Source organism: Stegodyphus dumicola, chromosome X2, assembly GCF_044657685.1.
Source record: "Stegodyphus dumicola isolate Sdum_Otavi_A_Nest chromosome X2, ASM4465768v1".
In the NCBI taxonomy this organism is placed as follows: Eukaryota; Metazoa; Arthropoda; class Arachnida; order Araneae; family Eresidae; genus Stegodyphus; species Stegodyphus dumicola.
Window position 1 is genome coordinate 86,758,344 of NC_140781.1, and position 25,539 is coordinate 86,783,882.

Consider the following 25,539-nt stretch of genomic DNA (forward strand, 5'->3'; position numbering starts at 1 on the left):
AGATTAAAAATTGGTTACGATTTTAATTATCAAAATTTAAGTCATAATATTTTAATTCTAAAATTTTGGGTGAAATTTAGGCCTGTTTAAGAGAGATCAGTTTCTTTACGTCTGGTCTTATTTTACTTAGTTTTAACCGTAAATTAGGATCCACTTTTAACTTTGTTCTGAATTTATTTTTCAAATATAACACGGAAGAAACCCCTCAGTCACACAAATAGGTTGTGCAATAAGGCAATAAAAATTCAATAGCTTTATTTAAAATGCTTTAAATTCTTCTTTCGGTTCAGCCAAAAGTTAACAAGTGTGTTATTTTTGAAATCTTCACTTAGAGTTCGATCACAGAAATTTTAATCAATTCTTGTTATTTTTCTTCACGAAATGAAATTTCAGGTGCATTTGAACAAAATGGATTTCTAATCCAATTTTCTTTTTCATCCCCCTCCGAAAAATACATGTTAAAAATAGTTTATCAATAAAAAAACAATGATTTTTAATGTCAGAAGCTAATTTTTTTTTAGTTTCAAGCTAGTTTCAGTTAGAAAACTTTCTAAGAGTGGTAAAAAGCTTAAAATATTACAGCTAATTCTTTGATAATTAACTCGAGATTTTTATCATTGCATTTATTTTATGTCTAATGGTAAACAAATAGTCACTTTGTCCTTGTAATCCTAAATTTAATTCATTTAACTTTCCAAAAATATCAGCTAAATATGCTAAACGCGCCAACCATAATTCACTGAATAAACATTTTTGCAATTCAAATTTTGAATAACAGAGGAAAATTTGAATTTTTGATCAAAGTTCAAAAAGACTATTTAAAACGTTGCTCCTGGATAACCACCTTACTTCGGCATGTAACAAAAGCGTTTCATATTCACTGCTCATCTCTTGGCATAAAATTGTAAATATTCTGGAATTTAAAGCTCGGCTTTTAATAAAATTAATGACGTTTCACAACTTGATTCAAAACGATTTTCAGGCTTTCTGGGATTGTTTTGGCTACTAAAGCTTCACGATGAATCGAGCGATGATTAAATTTAGTTTCAGGTACGACTGTCTTTTGAGAAAAAAACACCGAAATGTTTTTTCCTGTTAAAACCCGAGTTCGGTTACTGCATAGGGCAATGCACTTACTCCAAGTAATATCACTGTTAGTTGCTTTGAAAATTTCATTTGCTGTATCATGAAGAGATTCACAAAATAAATATTCATTGGCAATTAGTTCATCTTCTTCAAAACGTATGTAAACTAATAATTGAACAAAGTTCGTTACATTAGTAATTTCATCTAATTGCAATTCGAAAAACTAACTGTGTTTTATTTTTTGAATAACTGTTTCTTCTATGGAATTTGCCATTTCATGAATTCCTTGACTTATTGTGCAATTTGATAACGGAATATTATTAAATTCATTAGCCGTTTTTTCGTTGAATAATGTTAAAACAATATCTTTATCTGCTGGTAATATAAGGTTTTCCCGGATAGTGTGAGCCTGCCCAGGCTGGTAAATTCTTAGGCTTACTAGGTAACTATCTTCCAAAGCTTTTTCTCTTGAAGTAACAAACCTTACATTACTTGTTTACTAATTTTGAATTCCGATAATTTCCTCTTAAAATATTCTTCAGATTTAGCTTTCAAATTGCTTAGATTTAAGATGTCTTTTAAGAAACGAAGGTTTCATACTTTGACTGGATTATAGTTCACCGCAACAACACATTGAAGTTGAGAGTTTTTTCATCTCCATTCCAAGTAAACCCAAATGATAAATAACGTTCATTACATTTCCTATAAACAATTTTCCTTTTCTTTTCAATATTATAAGTGCTAGTATATTGTCTTGGATCCATCACCTGTGAATCATCACTTTTTCCGCTTAGTCAATCCTAGAAATTTTTCCGTTTCGAAAATCTGGGTTTGTTTTGCTATTTTTTCACAAATATTTTTAAATGTACAATATATTACAAGTTCTTCAAAAACAGACGACGATATTCTCAAATCGCATAGAAAAGTAAGGAATACAAAGCAACAAGAAGACAAAATACCTGTTGTTAGAGACAGCAAATCAACGTAAAAAATTATTCTAATTGAAAATAGAGCAATATGGGACTGGAAGTGATCGTCACGTAAACTGTAGACATGCTAATAAATCGATCAACTCTAAAAGAATTAATGGGATACTATTATCTTACGGACTTATTTCCTATTAACTATAACATTCATTTCTATTACTCCTTTTAAAAACATTTATGACATGTTCTGCAATGTCTGTGGCTAAAAGAATATTTTTGAAAATAAAACGAAATGTTTTGCTTAAGTCTATGAGTGGCTATTGACCTTGAACAAAGCTCAAATCGCATAAATTTAAGAATGTTAGAGAAAACGCTTAAACAGGATGTTGGGGTATTTAATTTTTAAATTTAATAGTTAAAAGTACTTTGTTTCCTTTTGCGTACCACTTATTTTTCTCTTGCGTACGATCCAGTGGTACGGTTACCACCGGTTGAGAATCGCTGCAATAGACCAACCATGGTTGGCACAAGTAGCTTCACACCAAGGGCAAAGGATGTGCAAGCAAGTGGATTTTCTGCGTTGGATAGGGTTTTGGCAGATTGAATGAACGATCTTCATCAATCGTTACTGAAATACTGAATACGTTGCTGAATGAATCAAATGAATAAGCATGATTTCTTGTTCTGTTACCTAATTCCTTTTATCGAGTCTGCGACAAATTTCTCGTCATTGAAATGCAGTGTTTTTATCCACAGAAGGTCTTTCATCCACTAATCACAAGGCTGAATTATTGGGAAGTAATTAGAAAGTAGGCATTAATAAAAAATTTGAATTATTCTCAAAGTTTATGCCTTTGGAGAATGCCACACAATATTTTGGCTGAAATCAAAAATTCTTTGCCTTTTGGGTAGAGTTTAAATGAGTTATAGTGTTCTTCAGGTTTATGCTAGTTGTAATAATAGTACCATTAAAAAACATCTAGCTGCTATCCAATCCTTTTTACTACCACAGTAGATAAATGGAAGCACTGCCCTCCTTTAAAGCCCTTTATTGAACCCTGCTAATTGTTATGATCGGTTTTCTTTTGTTATTTTCTTGAGCAATGTAATAGCCAAGGATGGTTAATAATAGGTTTGTTAGTTTTAGCAAAGCACGCATGGGCTAACTGCCTAGGGAAAGTGGTGCCTTCGTGGAGGACTTTCTAAACAATCCAGTCTCGTATGCACGTTACACATGGAAAAAAGCCAACCATGCAGCCAGCCCATTCATCTGGGATCGAGCTGAGATCAAATTCCCAGTGTTCAGCAATCTTAACCACTCGGCCCCGGGTGTGGCCCAGACAAGGATGGTTATCGCACATCTGGATATTTACTCTCTGATGGAAAGCCCTCAGTAACTCTTGCAAGGGTTTTTCGTAAAACATTTCGCAAATGCAAAATGTTTGCACATTAATGAGCAAAGCCACTATGTCACGCTTTTACAGTAACGTTTTACGGAAAAAACTATTTATTTGATTAAGTTGCCTACAAACTCTATTCGGGAGCTCGTATAATTATAATTTTGAACTCAATATTATTTGAACTCAACTTGAATCATCTTCGTTTGCAGCCACTTTGTGTACTGAAGCCTTATATGTCAGCTTAAGTGTGTATAACAGTATTTGAGAATATTTATGATAATAGTCTAGCTTTAATACTCTTTGAAAATATTAACTATGCTCTGTCCCTTCACAAATGCTTAAACCTACATTATGTCGAGCGCAATCCGCTTTATTAATGAATTCGTATCAATAGATTTCGTACTCTTGGCACCTTCCAGACTTTTTCATGCCTTTAAACTTTCGTGCTTTCTTTTTTCTCCCCACTTCAGAATAAAATAATAGTACTATTCGGTTTTGAGGGCCGTAAAAATAAAAAAGCTAAACATGACTGAATGGAAGCATAAGAGTAAATAACTATTTCAGGTCATTATTATAATTTATATAAAATTTGCTAAACATAACTGAATGGATGCCTGCATCGCTATTTCGCTACCGAGTTATCGCTAAAGCATAATTTCATCTCGTTGGTTGTTCAAACATAATTTTCTATAATGAATGATGCCTTTTCTTTGAAAAAATTCTCGGTTAAAGTGCAGAATCGCCCACTTATTTGTTTGCCGCTTTTTACAAGGGTAAAAGCAATTGGATTTTTGTCAATTTTCTTTTACTTTTTAAGTGAAAATAGGTCGATGTGTACATAGATAAAGTCAAGGGTGTGCGCAGTGCCATTTTTGTGCAATTCTGGGATTTTTTTTAAAGTGAAAATGGATCGATGTGTACATGGATACGGTGTGTACATGGTATGTGGAATTCTTAAAAATGCGTCAAGCAGTGGGTGATTCTGCACTTTACCCAAAATTCTATTGCACACTTTTCGTCATGGGCAATTCCCAAATTGTTAAATCCATAGGATATCAAAAAAATTTTAAATCAAAAAAGGATTTAAAATGTTAAACTAGTATTTCAATGGCGTCTTAAGAAATATAAAACTATATAAACTTACGCAATCTGAAATCAGCGCGTAAGCCTGATTTGGCGCGCTGTTAAACGGGCGTGTTTGCTAGATTTGGCGCTTTTGCGCATACATTTTTGCTGCAATTTTTTTATGGTCCTCGAAACGTAATAGTACCAAATAATGTTCTCTTTTGTTCCTTTAAGTTATACACAGTTAACGATTTAATTCCATAATACTCGCGCCCCCCAGCGGCTGAGAGGTAAAGACGCTGAACACTGATAGTTCGGTTCGAGGTTCGAACCCTGCGAACGGGCTGGCTGCATGGGCGTTTTCGTGGTTTTCCCCATGTGTAACGTGTATACGAGCCAGTTTCCCTTAGAAAGTCCTCCACGAAGGCATCCCTCCCTTTAGACAGATAGCCCTCATGTGCTTTGCCATAATTGAATAATCCCAATCCCATAATACTCGCAGAGTGTCTTACAGATATTCCTTTCTTTAACGCTTTCAGTACCTCCGCCGTCTAAATGTTAACCATTTACGCTTGAGCTTGCTGGTACTAGCATCAGTTTCTGTACCTCCTGATCTTTTACTTTACATTCTCAAAGGCTTTAATACCTCTTGAATATAAGGTATTAATAGGGTTATTAAACCAGAATCCTCGACTGCGGTGCATACAGATTTGAAATCCTAAATGCTACAGAGTCCCATTGGTGGAAGATCCATAAACTAATTCTGACAAATTCGAAGCATGATTGACTATTTTTGACTACATGACGGACTACATTTGATTCCAAAGTTACTGAGGTAATTTTGACACTGTTTTTCTGAGATAATTTGACACTAATCTACTGAGGTAATTTTTAACAATTAATCACAGATAAATTATTTATTTTTTCTTTTCAAATAGCTGGACATTTGCTCCTCAAAATTTGTCGAGAGTAACTGAATACATCGTCCATTTAGCTGTTTAATCACCGACAGCTCTACTTAGAGTGCACCACAAGGAGTAGACAATATTACACCAATCCGAAAGGAGAAAGATACATATATTCAACCAAGTCATTAAGCAGGATTTGAAGTTGCATTTTGGAGTTCGTATTTGCAGCTGGTCTTTGCTAGCTTCTATACCCTCCAGGGAGAAAGATAACAAATGATTACTTTATTTTAATGCCAAAACCCCTCTTTTATATCTTACATCTTCATTATCCAATTTTATTTTTACACAACAGAAAAGTACTCGAAAGAAAGGAGCAAACCAAAGTAAGTAGCGTTCATAATGGATACATTGAAAGTGGTCAATTATAGAACATAGAGTAATAAAATCGCTTTCATATGTGAAAACCTAGTGCAAAAATGAATTCTTTCAAGCAAATAATGTCAAAATCTTGAAGTCAATTATAATTCATTTTTTAACAATTTCAATAAACGCAATTCGCCCATAAAATTTCAGGACTAATTTCTTTTTCCCAACCAATCCACTGAAGCTTCCAGAAGAAGTGTCAGCAATCACTACCTCCTTCTGCTTCTATTAAAATATCACAAAAAAGTTTGAATGGAATTATTTACTCGATTTTATTCAGCCAGTGCCTGTAGTTAATTTAATGATTGAACAGCGAGAAGCAAATCAGCTTTTCTCCCATAACTGTAACTGTCGTTAACGAAATATACAATTATTTTAAAACTTTTCCTCTTAGTCACCAGATTTCACATGCACACCTTACTTTTAGTTTCTTAAAATGTACCATTTTGAGAGAATTTCAGAAATTCAAAATACCATAATGATGAAGGTAAGGAGTGTTTAAAGAGTTGACTTCTACGAAACAGTTTAAAAGATCTATGAATATGTCAAAAGACGTAAATCATCAAAAGGAATATTATAATGTTCAATTCACTTTAACTTGATATAAATTCGTGTTTAATCCTCTAAGACTGTTAGATGAATTATCATCCCGTCTTTACTTTACAGCACCAAAATACTAAGCAATTCGACAAATATAAAAGTGACTAAAATATTTATTTGAAGTTCATCTTGAAGTGACAGAAACTGAAAAACACTAACAGATGACGGGAGACGGAGAGGCAATCATTCTACTTAGAGAGGTTAAGTGGTACTGTCTCGCCTTCCCCGCATATTAACATTAGGAGGTACATGACATAGCATTGTAAGATGTTGTTGCTGTTGTAGCTGAGGACGTAATTATATAATTTATATATTTAATTACATTATTTCATATACTCAGATTACTTTACAGCAGAACATACACTTAGAATAGTACACATTACAAATGCACTTTGCAAACGTAACATAATTTTACAAACGTATATTATGAGACACCTAAATTGAGTAGTAATACAGAGAGTTAAACTTCTAGAAACAAACTGAGTGAATATTGAGTTCTTACTTTAGGCACTGTTCCTTAGGCCGACGAGGAAACGACTCAAAATATTTACAAGTTTAAAGGCTTAAAAACCTGCCTTCGCTATTCCACGATTACAATTTAGAGTGGGTTCGGTCCTTTGCGGCATAATTTTATAAAACGAATCTTTCTCTTAATGACATTTGGGGTAGAGAGGCAATCCAGATCATTATGCCTTCAAATGTCGTTTGAAGACTGCTCATCACAGCCAGGTCTCAAAAACAGGTTTACTCTTCTGCAGTCCTTTGGTAAAGAACTGTGTCAACCATTGTCATTAACTAAACAGCTCTTTATTCTATTCAATATGAACGAATTCTTTACAGCTGTAAGCTACTCAGCAACAACGAAACAAAATATATTCGTGATCATCCGAATTCTCTCTTTAAAAGATCGAGAATATATCAGTTCTTGCGTTACAAAATTATATATCTCTAGTGCACAATTTCTAATAATTCAGAAACGGAAATCAGTGAAAGCAACATCCATCGAAAAGAATGCAAGTGCAATAATATACTTATGCAAATACATAAGTCAGTATCATTATAGTAACCTAGTAAATGATATGAATAGAATGTGTGTGTATAATAATAGAAAAATGTTGCTGTGTATGGGAATTATGCTTAGAGCAAATGAGCAAATTAAGAGCTTATGCCACTTCATATCAAAATTCAATTTCCAGTGTGCTGCAACTTTGCAACACCTGCTGTGTGTTCTAAACAACTTAGCCAGGTCAATACAACAATAATTAGGTATTAGTATTTATGCTCTACGAGATGAATTATCACCTCTACAATAACTAACCATCAAACAGTCATACACTGAATTAGAACACTTTAGGTTTATTCTACCTCACCACTTGTGAATGATTAAATTAAAATATGCAAACATAAATTTACCAGCCAATCTAGACCTGGTTTAAAACTTAAAAGCTTCCTTTCACAATCAGTATAAATTCAACAATTTAAATCGTATAGTTTAACAAGTCTCAAAATTTAACTAGAGACTATGAGCTTGCTTAGACCGTGATAGAAATTCAAACATACATTTACCAAAACAGGATCTAACCGCAGTTTTCTCAGCAAAACCAGTATTAAAGTCGCCAACAAACTTCACTTTAATCGACAATGGGGCGGATTGCAGGCTAAACTCTCGCACTTCTATTAGGAGCCAAAGTTTTATAGCATTATATGTGATTGCATGTAATATCGGATATTTTTATACCTCATATAAATAAAGCGATTACTAATGAAAATTGTAGAGAAAAAGATAACGAGTCTGAAATCTTAAATAAGAACAGTAATAATAGTTTAATTTAGTAACAATATAACTTAACAACAATGTAACTTAAATAGTAACAATAGCAATCTTATTTGCCTTTAAGGAGTAATTCCAAGTATGCTCAGGGAAAGTAATTCCAAATGGCACGACCTGAGTTTCTCTGGAAGAATGCAAATAAGTTTAGCAACTTTTGAGTCTTAATGGTTGTTTTGATTCTGACTTGAGTATGTAATTACTAATACTGAAAAATAAACTTATCAAGCGAGCTGAACATGAGAGTTCAAACAGAAACAAGAATGAGGTTATTCGGAATGTTAAATCCACCCAACCGGCTATTTGTCTCATCTTGAAAACGAGTCTTTTGCAGGTAAACATTTAGTAGGAAATAGCAGGAAAGTTCTGTTTGATTTCTATACTTTTTTTTTTTGTTACCTAATGGCCCCGTTAAAAAGCAGGGGATAAAATAAAACCTCAGAGAAGAAGGAAATTTCAAGGCTTTCGGAAAAAACTGTCAAACGCCATTTTTGTGGAAACATTAAAAGAAAGAATTAAAAGAAGAAATCTCTTGCGATCTTTAGAGAAGGATTAAAATTTGTAGACTACTAAATTGCGAGCTGTCATCCCAGAAGGACAAAAGTTGTTCATGAATTTATTGCTACTACATTAGCTACGCACACGACTTAAGTGCTACATACATAAAAGATGCGCGATTTCCATTTTGTTTTACAGCAGGGAAAACTAAACACACTTGTTATCTCTTACGGATTCCCTTTTATCATTCAGTTACATACGTGCAAGAAAAGGTAATGTGAGTAATATACGTATGTTATTTCTGACGCAGCTAAGAATTTATTTGACGTTTCTTAAGGGCTTTTCTTTTAATCTGTAGTCAGTTGCATTTTCCTGGATTGACTCAGGTCATTAATTCAGTTTCTTAATTAAATTCATCTCTACTAAAGGGTTTTTCTTATTTAATCATTCGGAAAACGTAAGTCGCCGTTTGGCTTATCAAAGCATCAGAATCTATAATTTAAAAGGAGAGAGCAGTATTTTGAACCTGTTACTTTACTGCGTTTTTCTAAACTGCCGAAGGTCGTAAGTGCAATTTCTGATAACAGTTTACTTAGGACTTGTTTTTCTTCCACGAATCTTATTTTATCTTTTACAGAGCATTAAAAATCGGAATGTGTCTTATCGGAACATAACATCCTGCGTTTTAATCAGAAAAAATAGTTAATTACAGAACTGATCCCAGAATGGCGCCTATCCTTCGAGCTGTTGAAAAGGCACATTTAACTTCTGATGTGTCAAAGACTTAATCACTAAGAGCCTACTATTAAAGAGAAAACTTATAACATAACTGCCAATTAAAATCAATGAATAATTTTGTAAAGTAGTGTATTATATGTATCTTTTACAATAAAGTTCTTTGATTAAAAGGAAATATTACTAAAAAAATCATAAGAAAGAGAAAATGCATTTTCGATACCACTGTGTATTTATTGATACGTCCTATATTTATAAGTACGGAGAAGCAGATTGAGTAGTGCTATATGAGATAACATTGATGTATATAGTCACTAATATTATTTGATAGCCACAACTACAAATGAAACAATATTAATATAAGTAGTGAGAAACGGATGATCCATTCCGTAAATACAAAATTACGTCCTGCATTTGAACTGCCTTTTCACTATCTACATACAGTGGGTACAAAAAGCATTTGCTCACATACATTTTTGTTCACAATTTATAAGAAAATGCATTAAGAAATACAAAAATTGGCGTTTAAAAAATAGAATAAGCTTATTCATTTAAATTAATTACAAAAAATACAATAATGTTAATAAAAAATTTTTTTTTTGCAACAATATTAAAATAGCTTATGTCAAAAAAGTATTTGCACACTCAACTCAACTTTAGCAAATTTGCATTTTTAGGCTATTATTTGACAGTCATCCCGCAGTAAATAACATACGTAAGACGACTATAAAAGGAGGTGATGTCGAAACGTTATCAGTTGATTGTCGAATTCAAATTGTAATGGCACCTAAGAAATCTGAATTGCCGATTTCGTTGCGAGAAAAAATTGTTTCTCTACGTGAAAATGGCCTAAGTTATCGAGAAATAGGTAAAAGAAAGTAAATGTTTGCTTCTCTACTGTTCGGTATGTTATAAAACGTCATAAAGAAAGAGGATCTACATCAAATAACTTGCGCTCTGGACTCCCAAAGAAACTTCCACTGCGAATGAAGCGAAAAATCATAAGAGAAGCATAAAAAAAAATCCATTTGTTAGTGCAATTACTTTAGCCAATGATGTCGCTTCAACATCTGGAGTTCAAATGTGTGCCCAAAGTGTTCGAAATGTCCTGCACGATGCACACATTTATGGGAGATCTCCAAGGAAAAAATCTCTCATAACTGAACGAAATAGACTGAAGAGACTTGAATTCTCTAAGGAATATATCAATAAGCCAATTGATTTCCCCCAAAAATGTCATATTCGCCGACGAGCGTAAGTTCAATATCTTTAAATCAGATGGCAGGAAATTAGTTTGGAGAAAACCTTATACCGCTTTTCATATCGAAAATGTGTTACCTACAGTTAAACACGGAGGAGGTTCTGTTATGGTTTGGGGCGCATGGCTAGCAAAGGAGTTGGTAATTTGTGTTTCGTTGATGGGAATATGACAACTCGAACCTATATTGATGTGTTGCGAGATAACTTACCACAAAGTGCAATAAAATTGGGTATCAGTAATTCGTACTATTTTCAGCAAGGCAATGATCCCAAGCACACTACCGGTATAACACGTATGTGGTTGCTTTATAATGTACCCAGAAAACTTGCCACTCCACCACAATCACCATACTTAAATCCTTTGGAAAATTTGTGGAATTCTTTGGATTTAAAAATAAGAAAAAGGAAGATTTCAAGCAAATCTGCCCTTAAACAAGCCCTTATTGAAGAGTGGTCGAATACTGACCCTAGTGTTACAGAAAATTTAATTAAATCAATGCCAGCAAGATTACAAGCAGTAATAGACGCTAAAGAAATGCATACTAAATATTAGTTATTTGAAATTTGCTTATTTATTTTATTCCTTTTGTATTCATGCAGGTGTGCAAATACGTTTTTGATACGAGATATTTTAATTTTGTTACAAAAAAGCATAGTTATTTATATTATTGTAATTTTTCTGTTTGTTTTGGATGATTAAACTTATTCTGATTTGGCAATACCAATTTTTTTATTTCTTAATGTTTCTTTTTATGAATTGCAAACAAAACTGTAGGTGTGCAAATACTTTTTTTACCCACAGCAAATATTAGATTAGATTTTGCAGTAGATATGAGTACATTTTCTGGCATTAATTAAAAAACGTATTTCTATATATTTTAAGCATTCAGTTTCACCCTCAAAATTTATTTTCACTCTTTCTAGGGCACGAGTTTTGTTTACGTGCTTCTGATTCTCTCAAATTTCTATAAAAACATTTTCCTATTTAAGCTTTCTCATCAGCGATCACTTAATAACACCGCTGAATACTGGTATTTCAAAGCACATTCAAATTCCAACGAAAGCTCGGGCTACATGAGGTTTCCATCACTTCGAGGTTTCGGGACTCCTATGTACTTGCTATCTAATGCTGTAATTATATATGTTAATTAAATGCAAATGAACACAAAACTGCCCTTCCGCGCATAAGTTAGTGTCGGAAATATGCAGATTCGTTGATTGACAATGTGGTGCACATTGGACACATGTTGAAATTTCGGTCTGTAGTGTTGTTTAAAGTGAATGTGGTTTCTGAGAGTGATCAGTATTCAGTAGTTATGACGCAAAGGCATCATTTAAGTGAAAATCAAAAGTGGTGAATAATTGGTAGAATCCAGAAAGATCAAACACAAATGGAGGACGTCTAAGATTTGAATATCCCTCAAGAGTTTGTAGCCGCCTTTTAAGCACTGGATCAGTTGATAGACCTAGTCAAGGGCAACCAAGAGCAATAACTGCATCAGAGGTGTGTGTGTGTATTTAATTATGGCAAAGCACACTAGGGCTATCTGCCTAAGGGGATGGATGCCTTCGTGGAGGACTTTCTAAGGGAAACTGGCTCGTATACACGTTACACATGGGGAAAACCACGAAAACACCCATGCAGCCAGCCCGTTCGCGGGAATCGAACCTCGGACCGAGCTACCAGTGTTCAGCGACTTTACCGCTCGGCCGCTGGTGGGCCAACTGCATCAGAGGACCGTTTTCTGTCGTTGTCGGTTCGAAGAAATCGCGAAACGACTTCAAGAGATTTGGTTCTACACGTTTAGGCTGCCCCAGGAAATCAAATTATCCGTTCTATTGCTACACGAAGGCTTAACAAAGTTGGACGGTATCCGAAAAAACCAATGACCTGTGTCTTACTCACTATAGCTTCCACAGGGGCCCATTTAAAATGGTGCCGTAGTCATGTTCAATGCAGCTAGAATGACTGGGCCCGTGTACTGTTTATTGACGAATCCAGATAAAGTCTGAACAGTGATTCTACACGTGTTTTGATCTGAAGAGAGGAACGAACACGCAACTTGCCTTCCCTTGTCTGTGAAATATCCCGTTTTCATGACGGCATTTTAATGGTTTGGGGAGGAATTATGACAAATGGCCGCACACAGCCGAATATCATTCAAGGAGGTTCTGTAACCGCTCGGAGATATGCGATCGAGGGATTGGAAGCCCATGTTAGTCTGTTTAGGGGTCGTGATGGCTCAGAGTTTTCGCTAATAGGTGACAATTCTGGGTCACTCCAAGCTTGCTTATGTGTCAGAAGGTAAGATAAAGGTAAAAGTATGGGGGACACCAGCGATGTACCATAGGCCAACTGGTAATGCCTTCCCATACTAACTCTTAAAAAAAGGGGGAGGAATTGCAAGTTTTATAGGAATTTACATACACTGCAGCTTTCCAAAAGGTCTAAAGTTTGCCTATTATGGTACATCGTGCAATCCCACAGTACGCCCTGCATCCAGTATTTAATTAAAATAATGATGTAGGACATAATTAGATAGTCGGAATATAATTTGAGATTCACAAGATAAATTGAACATCTGATTTGGTGCAACAGAAATAGGAGATAAACATAATTAATAAACAGATGAACATAATGAGATAATTATAATTAGTACTGGCAACACAATGTTAAAATGAATTGTAATAATAATGCTAAAGAGGTGGGTGCCCATGGGTTATTTCAGATATATTGGTTTATTGCAGTTTATAAAGTTCACGAGGGGAGCCATTTTATCCATAACCAAAGCAAGTAAAAGTTCACTAAGCAGTATGTGGACTTACACTTGACAGAGATCTAGGCCGTAGGAAGAGAGTCGTTGCATAATTTTCTGAAACTTTGGATACTGATGTTTATCTTTGATTAAAAACCTTTGGAATGCCAGGAGATCAGTTCTTGGGGATTATGTGTCAGAATATTTGCTAACAGAAGACATCACTCGAATGTATTGGCCACTTGACTCACCCGACTTGAACCTGATTGGTATGTGTGGGATGCCTAGCGCGCCGAATTTCAATGTGTCAAATTCTTCCTCGGACCTCCCAGGAGCTGAAAGGGCACTTTTAGAAGAATGGCGTGCTAAGACTTCATCAATACTTTAATGAAGACTGAAATCGGAGAGATACGCGTGCCTCACATCATGAAATAAAGATGTGAGGTATGCATATCTATCCGATGTGACCATACCCATATTAAAGAAATATTTTTTCCACAAGAGGTTATTAGGACTTGTATTCCTCTTTACTTGCTTTGGAAACATGAACTGTCCTGACTCGAAACAGGGAGCTTATTCAAGCTATGTTCAATAAACTGTGAAGTAGACAATACACACAGGAAGGGTATACGAAACCCTTTATTTTTCTATCTTTACAGAGATTTCCGGAACTTCGGAATCCAGAGACCAACCACTTGTGGTCTGTACGTAAGAATATAAAACTACTAACTATAACTAAAACTAACTTTGGATTAATATACAAGTGCCTAACTTCAAGATTGGCCGTTATTTAACAAAATTCGTATGTAGTACAGAGAGCTGTTAAAACTACGATACGTTTAAAATTATCAAGAAGACTAAACCTCTAGCCTTGAAGGCAACCAGCAACCGAGTAAAAACTACTATGACAAGCGGCCTGCTTCTAATAACTCCTTCCTCTCTAGCGCTTGGCAAAAAGCCACAACTTAAGTACTTGGCGTTAGCAAGACAAATTTGCATAAATAAGTTAAAGCTTTTAATTCTGGCCGGAAGTAGAAAATAAAAAGTGATAGTAAAGATTTAAAATAAAATAAACGTTAGTAAAACTTAGGATCCTTACATACTTCCCGCCAGAGTTAAATAGTTTGAAACGGAGGTCTAAAACGACCTTGTTGAAAACTTTTAGGTCTAGAATCTAACGCGAGGCCAATCTTTTACAAACATTTCTCTCTAGAAACTAGAAATTAAAAAGTCGTTTTTACATTATCAACTCCATGGACAAGTAAATTTCATCTGTACTGCATCTATAAACAGGAGTTTTCTTAGTTGAAATCTGGTTCCTTCCAGAGATCTGGAAGGAAAACTAGTTTAATGAAATGTTACACAATCAAATGGCAAGTAACATGAATACTTATATTTCTCTTTTAACATTCTTATTTCATTCATGACGTTATTTAATTATCTCCCAGTGCTCTCTGACATGTGTTGTAAAGAAAAACACCAAACACGAGCGTGTCTATGTACAAGTATTCAACACTACCGCCTGCAATCAAAACACTAACGTGTTAAAATTCGACATAACAAGACCTCCGAACACACCTTATATTCATCTCTAAACCCTGAGGTAATATTCTGAAAAGTGGATAACTCTGAAGTGTAGCGTCAGAGAGCCTAACTACATTCATTCAACCTTTAACACATATTTACAATAATTTGCTCTTTTTACAGTCACACCAATAAGTTAAAATTTTTGGCATTACTCTAATATTTTCACTTTTAACATATCACAGTATTTCTTAACATTTAAGATAACAGTTCACATTGTATATAAGGACATATTAACATGCCGTTAATTTTACGCATTTTAAAACATACATTAGTAGTACATTGTTAACTTCTATTCTTTTCCAAGCAAGTGCCAATTCTTCTACATTGAAATACTACATTTCAAAAGTCTTTCAGACTTAAACTTCTTTCTTGCCAGAATCTTTTAAATAAAATTTTATACAATAATTTTTACAATTTTCTTAAGGTACCTTTCTCAAAGATTATCAATGCTTTTACAATATTCAAGTATTTACACATTCCTATTATACATTAATTTTAGTTTTACTCGCGAGTAATTGAAAAACAATACCAAAATAGGTAACAACTCATTTCTCGCCTTTTTGGCGATAAACGTAGGCCTCATATGAGGTAAAACTTCTTGAATTCTGCCACTTGCAGTAGGAATGAAAAATTAACTTAAGGTTTCAAAGTAACATAAAGTTTTACTTATCTTTGTGATATTCAGACATCCTTTTTTCTGCCCAGTCCTGGAAAGTAGCGAAGACTACCGTCTGGTTTATTTTCCTTCTTGTGCGGGTTCGACCTTCGGTTCCTTCCTCCATGAGCTTTCTTTTCCTTCCAGTTCGGTCACCCTTGAAGACCTTCTTTTTAGCCTCCGCCTGTGGTCTCGGCCGTTTGAAGGCAGCTGGTCTTGGCGGAACCGGGACATCTGCCTCTCCTTGCTGCCTGGATCTCGTTGCTGGCTGTTCAAATTTTTCTTGTTTCTTTGCATCTGCAGCTGGTCTTCCTTCATCAATTCGTCAACATTTGCTGCGTAGATTCCTATCCGATGGGTAGATCTTCCGTTTTGGAGCCGTCTTATAGTTGCTGTCATTTCTCCTGCCTTTCTTTGCATTAGTCGTACTTCTCCCTTCTTCATTCTGGGGGTGGTCGTGCCCTCTCTTTTCTGGTCGGTGGAACGGCTTCTTTTTCTTGTTACCTTCAGTTTTCCAACGGGGGAACTTTCTTTTCAATTGCTCCTGTCTACTAATGGCTTGCCCTTGTGATTGTCGTTGTTCCACCTCTGGAGCTTGTGCCTGCCGTGCCGGATCCTGCAAAAGATCTTAAAATATTGGCATTTTATTATGATTATAAAATGGTTTTATGTGGTCAACGTTTGCGGTGCAGGTTTCACCATTCCTGGCTTTTAACACCACTACAGCCTGAGTTACTTTTTCTATGACATATGGTCCTTCAAATCGTGGATAAAATTTGGCAGTTTTATCTTCTGGTGCTGAAGAAAGTGAATGCTTAATTTTTAACACTTCATCCCCTACTTTATAAGTTACTCCCCGTCGTTTCATATCATAATAAAGCTTCTGTTTTCTCTGTGCTACTTCAGTGTTCTTTTTTGCTTCTTTAATTAATTTTTCTATATCGCCCATTTTAAATTCTGGGGCTCTTTGTTGAACATAAAATAATTTATCCAACGGCGTTATAATCTTTCTGCCTAAAAATAACTCAGCAGGAGTTTTGCCCGTCGTATCATGTTTTCGGTCCTAAGGGCGAAAGCAAATTCATTGACATAGTTATCCCAGCTTTTATGAGAATTTTTAACATAACTACGGATAATTTTCACTATATTTCTATTGACCCGTTCCGCTATATTTGATTGCGGCCGATACGGGACCATTTTTAAATGACGTATGCGCAGTTTTTGGCACATGTCTTCAAATATATTACTTACAAATTGAGGACCATTATCCGATATAACTTTTAGGGGCGCCCCGTATTTTAAAATGTACTTATTTAAAATAGAATCAGTAACTAATTTCGCGGAGGCTCGTTTTAAGGGAACAATTTCGGTCCATTTACTAAAATGATCAACCATAACAAGGAGATACCGACTTTTATTTAACTGACTTTTTGGGAAAGGGCCCAATAAATCGATGCCAATTATTTCATTTGGAAACTCCGATTTAATGCTATTTAGAAACCCGGCCGGGCGGAAATTAATATAATTAACTGCTTGACATGTTGGGCAGGACTGGACATACGCCCTTGTTAACTTTTGCAGCTCAGGAAAATAAACTGCTTCGCGAACGCGTTGGATGGTTTTTCGAATACCAGCATGAGAAGCTAAAGGGGAGTCGTGTAAGTCCTGCAGTATATTTAATCTAAGACTAGCTGGGATAACAGGTCGAAATTCGTTGTTGGAATTCGTAGTTTTTGTATAAAATAATAGACCATCTATTAGTTCGTAATGGGCCGCTTTATTTCTTATCGCCACAATATCTTGGTGGCTAAAATTTTCAGGATAATTTAAATAATCATAAATATTTTTAAATTCAGGATTCTTACCCAGTTCGGTTATTACAGTTTCTCGGGAATTTATCGTACATGCTGTGAGCATTGCCACCTTTACAGTATTACCTTCTTCATCTATTTTTATTCTGGCTAGGGCATCTGCTACGATATTTTCCTTTCCGGGGGTGTGCTTAATTACCAGATTATACTCTTGTAACTTGAGTGCCCATCTTATTAACCTTGGGGATAAGTTTTTCCCTGAGTACAATCTAGTTACCGCCGCATGATCAGAATACACTGTTATTAGCGCCCTTCCAAAATAGACTCGGAACTTTTGCACTGCTAACAGAACTGCAAGTGCCTCTTTCTCAGTCGCGGAAGAATTTCTTTGTGTTTGATTTAAAGTTCTACTAAAAAATGCCACGGGCTGCTGATTTTGCGAAAGTACCGCTCCTACCGCATAATCCGAAGCATCCGCTGAAATTTCTAAATTCTCATCGTTCTCAGGAAATTTCAAAACAGCGGCTTGCGTTAATGCTTGCTTTAATTTTTCGAAAGCACTATTGGCTTCTGCCGTTAACGAGAATCTTGCCTTTTTCCTTTTTAATTTTAACAATGGTTCTGCAATAGCTACAAAATCTTTTATAAAGGACCTATAATATGAACAAAGTCCTAGAAAAGAAGAGAGCTTCTTCGCCGTATTTGGCGGCGGATACTTTTGCACAGCGATTATTTTTGATTCGTCCATCTCGATTCCTTTCTGAGATATTTTGTAACCTAAGTATTTAAATTCAGGGGCTGCAAATTTGCACTTTTCGACATTAACTTTTAGACCGGCCTCATTTAATAATGAAAACACCTGTCTTAAATCCTGTACATGTTGGTCCAGATTATCACTAGTAATAATGATATCGTCTAAATAGATAAATGTGGTCTTTCCTAGAACAGGCCTTAGCACAATGTCCATACATCGCTGAAATGTTGCCGGTGCCCCTGAAAGGCCAAACGGCATACGCAAGAATGCATAAGTGCCAGACTTGGTTATAAAAGCAGTCTTAGGCACATCTTCTGGTTTAACCCCTATTTGAAAATAACCAGTCGTTAAGTCTAATGTAGTCATATATTTGGTAGAAGTTATGTTCCTTAAAATTTCTTCAATAATAGGTAACGGATATACCGGATGTTTAGTCACGGAGTTTAATTTACGATAGTCAATTGCAAAACGCCACCTTTTCGGAGGTGTTACAGGATGGTCATTATTTTTCTTACATAACACAACCGGGCTAGCATAACTACTTGAGATGGGCGTTATGATCTTTTTACGTAACATACCTCGAATGTGCCACTCTATAATTTTTTCTTTATTCTTGTCGTATCGATATGCCTTGTGGAGAACTGGCAGTGAATCTCCTGTGTCGATACTCTGGTTAGTAACTTCAGTAAATCCGGGAATATCACTAAATAACGAAGCAAATTCACTTACCACTTGGCGAATTTTTTGTTGCTCTCCCGTAGGCAGGTGGTTGAGATTTAACGTCGGTGGTTCTCTTTTTTCTTCTCGAACTGGTTTCATCGTCAGCTTAAGGGACACTTCGTTAAAATCCAGCGTTGCTTCTGCGTCTGAAAGAAAATCTATCCCTAAAATGACATGTGCTTGTAAATTTTTTACGATAAAAAACATGATCTTTACTTGCTCGTCCTTGATACGAATATATAATGGTATTTTACCTATGCATTTGCATCTTTCTCCCTGCACAGCTAACACTGTCGTATTATCCGAATTATATATGCGGTATCTACGGAAATACTTCCTAAAAAAATCTTCTGTCACACAGGAACACTGTATCCAGGAGTGCGGTGGCTGGGATGTTGTTCACCAAAACTTCAATCTTTGGAAGAGTCAAATTTTTCACAATAACTGTATTTAACTTGAAGGAAGAGGGGTTTTCTTGGCCTTCGGATTTCCGCACCCTCCCGTCAGCAGAAATCCGCTTTAGTTTAAATTTTCTTTCTTCCTTTCCATGCCTTCCTTCTTTTTCCGCTGGCCTTCAGACTTTTTTATCTGGCTTACTATTGAACTGTCGACGTTCGCCGGTTGTTTTTGGATACTCAGGTTTACTTGCCCACTGATTCTTCTTGCCTTTGCTGTGGTCTTGGCGCACCAAATTGGCTTCGTTGCTCATACTGGCGTCTTCTTTCAATGTCCGCCGTTCTTCTACTTTCAAACTGGATTGCTAGCTCAAATAACTTTTCCAGTGTAGTCGGATTCTTTAATTCAATAAAGTCCTGTACTTGGGGAAGTAACCTCGGCAAAATCACTTGGATTATCTCAGGATCCGGACGGCTTCCATACAAGAGTTTAAAGACGTGAAGTTTTCTTAAAATAAAACTGGAGAGATTTTCAATTCGTTTCTGGTATATGCTGAAGAGTTCCGCTTCTAATTTTGAACGATTTCTTACGACAGGGAAGGCTTTTACTAAGGCAGTCTTGAAATTTTCGTAAGTATAGGTGGGGCTTCCCGCTTGACCCAAGAGGTTTCCGCCTATACATTTGAACCAATTAAGCGCTTGGCCCCTCAAAGCGCTGGTAGCTAAGGTGGCTTTCTGGAACTCATGGACTGGATACAGCATGAAGTGGTCATCCAATTTTTCCAAAAAACTGGTTACCGGTGAGTTTCCATTGAATGTTGCTTCTGGTTTCATCGATGCGCGCATGGTCTGGACGATGTACCCAAATCCTTCCAGGGTGCCAGCTGACATTTCTGGATTCTGAGCCCCTTCTGCAGGCGCCACAGGTTCTTCTTGAAACTCGGCCATGGTTATTCTTCTTCGTCGGGCGCCACTATCAGGACTTGTATTCCTCTTTACTTGCTTTGGAAACATGAACTGTCCTGACTCGAAACAGGGAGCTTACTCAAGCTATGTTCAATAAACTGTGAAGTAGACAATACACACAGGAAAGGTATACGAAACCCTTTATTTTTCTATCTTTACAGAGATTTCCGGAACTTCGGAATCCAGAGACCAACCACTTGTGGTCTGTACGTAAGAATATAAAACTACTAACTATAACTAAAACTAACTTTGGATTAATATACAAGTGCCTAACTTCAAGATTGGCCGTTATTTAACAAAATTCGTATGTAGTACAGAGAGCTGTTAAAACTACGATACGTTTAAAATTATTAAGAGGACTAAACCTCTAGCCTTGAAGGCAACCAGCAACCGAGTAAAAAACTGCTATGGCAAGCGGCCTGCTTCTAATAACTCCTTCCTCTCTCTCGCTTGGCAAAAAGCCACAACTTAAGTACTTGACGTTAGCCAGACAAATTTGCATAAATAAGTTAAAGCTTTTAATTCTGGCCGGAAGTAGAAAATAAAAAGTGATAGTAAAGATTTAAAATAAAATAAACGTTAGTAAAACTTAGGATCCTTACAAGGTGACTTAATGTTTTCATCATTTTTCAATTTGCAAAGATTTGATTTTCATTTAAATATTTTTTGAATAATCAACTGCCAAACATTGTAATTTATGTTAATTAATGCTTTTGTGCCAATTTCTATTAATATTTTTTCATTAAGTATCAATTACGTTTTATTTCTGTCATTATCCTTTAATTTTGATGACCAGTGTATAACAGCTTTTACATGCTTTGGTTTAACCTGTTAACCAACCAGCCAGTTTCTACCTAGTCATCAAAATCAAAGAATAAGGACAGAAATAAAATGTCTGATACTTTGATGAAAAATTATATTAATCGAAATTTGTACAAAAGCATTAGTTAACATAAATTACAATGTTTGGCTGTTGATTATTAAAAAATATTGAAATTAAAACCAAATTTATGGAAATTGGGAAATGATGGAAAATTAAGACAGCTGGTTGTCGAAAAAAGCTTTCCTTGGTGTATTGTCACCTCGGACAAATATGCATCGGCGAAAATCACTAACCACATAGGCGTTTCGTGGGTTCTTCAAGTGTAATTTGAATACGAATCGGTTTCCCATGAAGGTATCTTTATCATTAGACAGAAGCCGAAGTGTGTTTTGCCATAATCTAATCTAATAAATTTCCTGTGCTTACTGAGAAAAAAATTTCTTATGAATGAATGCGAGCAGTTCAGACCTACGTTGCTTAAAATATAACTGTATATTTAAAGAAAAATTAGCTGGTATGTATGTGTATTGTTTTGCCTAGCTCCAGATATCCAAATTAATTAGGATTTCAGTCAATACCAAAGTTCGCAAAGCAGATTTTGGGGAAATGCTTATTTTCTGCAAGTTAAATGTGTAGTCAATGTAATTTTATTTATTTATTTGTTTATCCTATTTTATTTCAATGATAAATTATATTGCTAAATTAAAAAAAAAAAAATGTCAGGCCATTGACCCTCTGATCACTAGACGAACGAGGAGAGCAGATTTAGCGTTAACCAAAGTGCACCACGAACAGGTCTGCTACTTTACCCCGCTTACACAAACATCCATGTCTTTACCGCGATTCGAACCCGGGCTCATTCCTACAGCAGTCAGCGTCACTAACCACTAGACGAGATGGGCGGTCAGGCTGTTGAATAAAAACAAAATGATTTTTCTTTCCTTAGCATACAAAATGCGAAATACCGTGACTTTTTCGACAGAATCAAACACTTGAATTAATTTTCATTTGTCTAAAACACATTGCCATAATCCAAATAACCTAACCTAACCGTAACCTAACATAAAAATATAACTCATGAACTGCACATTTATTTAAATTATTTGAACTATTTTTTAAAGTATGTATTGTACTCTTAGTTTTATATTATTTAAATTAACAGAAATATTTAAATGTATATTAATAAATTTAAATTGCGTTAAATTGCATTAAGCTTAATCTTATATGGCCTAGAAAGAAAAAGCAACGTAGATAACTGAAAATCTAGATATCTAAAATCCGAAAAATTAACTTTCTTTTGCACTAGATTTGAAGGTATGACAAAATATCTTACTAAAAGAAATGTTCTAATGGTAGAATTCTACTCGTAAAATATTTTGTGACTGCGTGATTATATGCAACAGACTGTATTACCATGGGATAAACCAGAACTTTAATCTGAGATCTCTAAATTCTTCGGTGTTCTCAAGTGATTTGCTAACCGTGCGGTGTCCTAGCGTAATTTATTTTAACTTAGTAAGGCACTTAGCAACATACCAGATTACGCTTTTGTTCGCAATTTATCGCCCTTACTGTTCGCTAACGGAAATAATACAAATCCAAGTGAAGCCAAACTGATATATTTAAGAGATTTTGCAGTTCAGAGAATAGCACAAAACGGAACTTTAACTAAAGATCTACCGAAGCGCTCAAGCATTAGAACAGTAACTTGAGTGGCAATAACGTAAGCCTAAATGCCTTGGGATTTCAATTAAAGGAGAGGCTGCTTAAACCAAAGTTCTTTCACCTATTTCGTCTTCTAATGATAAGTAAAGTTGAAATAACTTACTGCTACAGGTGCATTGTCAACTGTACTGTTTGATTATTCATTGAATCTACGGCCAGACGAGCGCAAGGACGGAAGAAGTGGTCACAGACATTCCACACAGAAGGCATCAACAAAGAATCATACTTCTGTACTTCTTTATTTCAACACTAGTTTTAACTTCTCAAATAATCAATCAATATGTTTACTTCTGGACAGGGTTAAGCTGGAAAGCAAATAAAAAAAAAGAGGCACAAAATTTAAAATAAATAAATGGTGCTTAGTTAAACTTATAAGCTTATGGTTAATCTGTTAAAAAAGACGTCACTTTTAGATTCTCAATTTATTTATCTTTCTAGTGATGCTTCTGCAAAAGTCAAAGCAGAAATAATTACCATTAAAGTCGATAACCTTGCAATAAAATCAACAATAGTAACAACATTATAAAGCGTTATTATTCTATCTTTAAATTCGGATTCCTAATTACTACTGCCTTTAATCTATAAGACAACACTTGATTTAAAAATTATGAATCAAGTGTTAATCATTAAGGTCATTAAAATATTAATAAACTTCATATGAAGCTCTTAATGATTCTACAATCCACATACAGCTAGACATATATAAAGTACACAATAAGATAACATAGCTAATTACTTTTCTTTTTTTTGTCAATTGTTGTTTCGTAGCACAGAGTATAAGTTTTCAATCATTACTCGAATATCAAAACTTTGCTGGGTAGCTGGGTTACATGATGTCAAACATTTGAACCTAGAAGTGGTAACCTCTTTCGCACTTTATGATTTCTTATTTCAGCTGCAAACAATCGATTCTAGACGAAGCGGAACATTATTCTAAATGAATGAAATATGTATCACTTGCAGGGTTTTAGTATTAAAGTATTAACTTTGATTTGAAAAACGCCATAATACAGCCCCTAAGAAGTATTTCATATCTCATATATACAAAAGATAATAACTCTTAATTACATTAGCATTTTGTGCCAAATTTAGTCTAAAAAATTTCAAAAGTATCTTTCGCTGCGATTTCTTTATTAGGGAATTAGAAATTGATTTAATAAAGATATGCCAGTAAAGATAAAAATTTAAAAGATAAATCTTTAATAAAGATAATGTTTGCATTAAGAAAACATTTTTGTTAAATAAACCATCTTCAGTGGGATGGGAATGAAATAAAACCTTTTCCTCCCGACATAATATTTCTTTCAAACAATATTATTTATTTATTCTAAACTTTTTCCCTAAGTATATTTCTTTTACAGGAACAGTACAAATGAATAAATTTTCTTGCTAAATAAACAGATTTTGCTGTGTATTTTTACTGAATTTTTTTTGCCCTATTTTATCTGAATCAAAAACTTTCTCATGGCTTTTACACAGATTGTTTCCAAAACTGGGATAAAACATTCTACAATTTTTATTGTAAAAGCGTGACAAATATATAAAGGAATGTCTAATTAGCAATCGGAATACACGTGGATTGAATCTTAGTAAGGACGCAGCTGATTTTTTATGTCTATTACTCCGAATAACCTATTAGTTCTACATATGTAATATCGGTTTTTGAACTTTTCCTTGCTAATGTAATTTTAGGCGGCTAACTCCATCCAATTAAGATTGCAGTTTTCCTTTTAGTGGTCTATGTAGTTGTTCCATTTAATCCCGAAGAATATATGTATAATAAGGCCTAATGAACCATAAGCACTGTATTTTGCTTTAGCTCTGTGGACTTCAAGAAATGTTCCTTTTCCATGCAGCTCCCAATAAGGCTATGAATATGGCTTTATTCAAGGCTATGAAATTTTTTACAGTAAATTGGATGTGGAAGATAAAATTGAGACATTTTATTTAGATCAGTTGGATGAGTCTTCAAAATTAGTCATTTTTTGAAAAACGCATTACAAAGGAGAAATCATCTAAGGGACAAAAGAGGTTAACTAATGGTTAGGCTTCAATAATATTAACAGCTGAATGCTTTATTTGAAATTCAGAATTAAAATTAAAGCATTTTATTTACAACTGGTACAAAATCTAAACTATCTTACCTACTGTTGCGCTATCATCTAGCAGCAACACTGAAAAGTGGAATAATAGGCTTAGTGAAGCACATTAAAATGTAACTGTTATGACTGCTACAGAATAATGTCTCAAACTATTTTAAAATTATGCAAAATATTCACTTTAAAACTCATGTTCTGAAAGCTGGACTTCGAAGGAGGAGACAAAGGAGCTTCTTATTGGAAGACTGGGCAAAATAAAGAAGATAAAACCTGAATAGCGCCTCCGTTCTATTTTTGTTTTTTACTCGATTGCTAAACACTTATTCGCTAATATTAAAAAGCAGAAGGTATGGGATTTTATAAACATGACCTTCTCTTTGATTGCGAAATATTTAAAATAGGCAAAGAAGCGAGTTAAAGCAAAAAATAAATCTGAGATTTTTAAACTATTTTTGTTTAAACTTTCGGAAGTTATTTAAATTAGGAATCGCTATAATGCCATGTTGTTAAAAGCGATTA

General features: G+C 34.8%; 1 long non-coding RNA gene across 3 annotated transcripts in view; it reads right to left on the reverse strand.

Moving 5' to 3' along the window:
- Positions 1–25,246, reverse strand: part of LOC118187336 (uncharacterized) — a 70,041-nt gene extending 44,795 nt beyond the window's left edge. For 2 of the 3 annotated variants that reach the window (XR_015038869.1, XR_004757926.2), the window contains exon 1: positions 25,066–25,246. This is a non-coding gene — a long non-coding RNA (uncharacterized LOC118187336). Of the gene's footprint in view, positions 1–23,024; positions 23,227–25,065 lie in introns of all 3 variants that reach the window. The other variant, XR_004757925.2, reaches the window with a different exon arrangement.
- Positions 25,247–25,539: the final 293 nt, after the last annotated feature.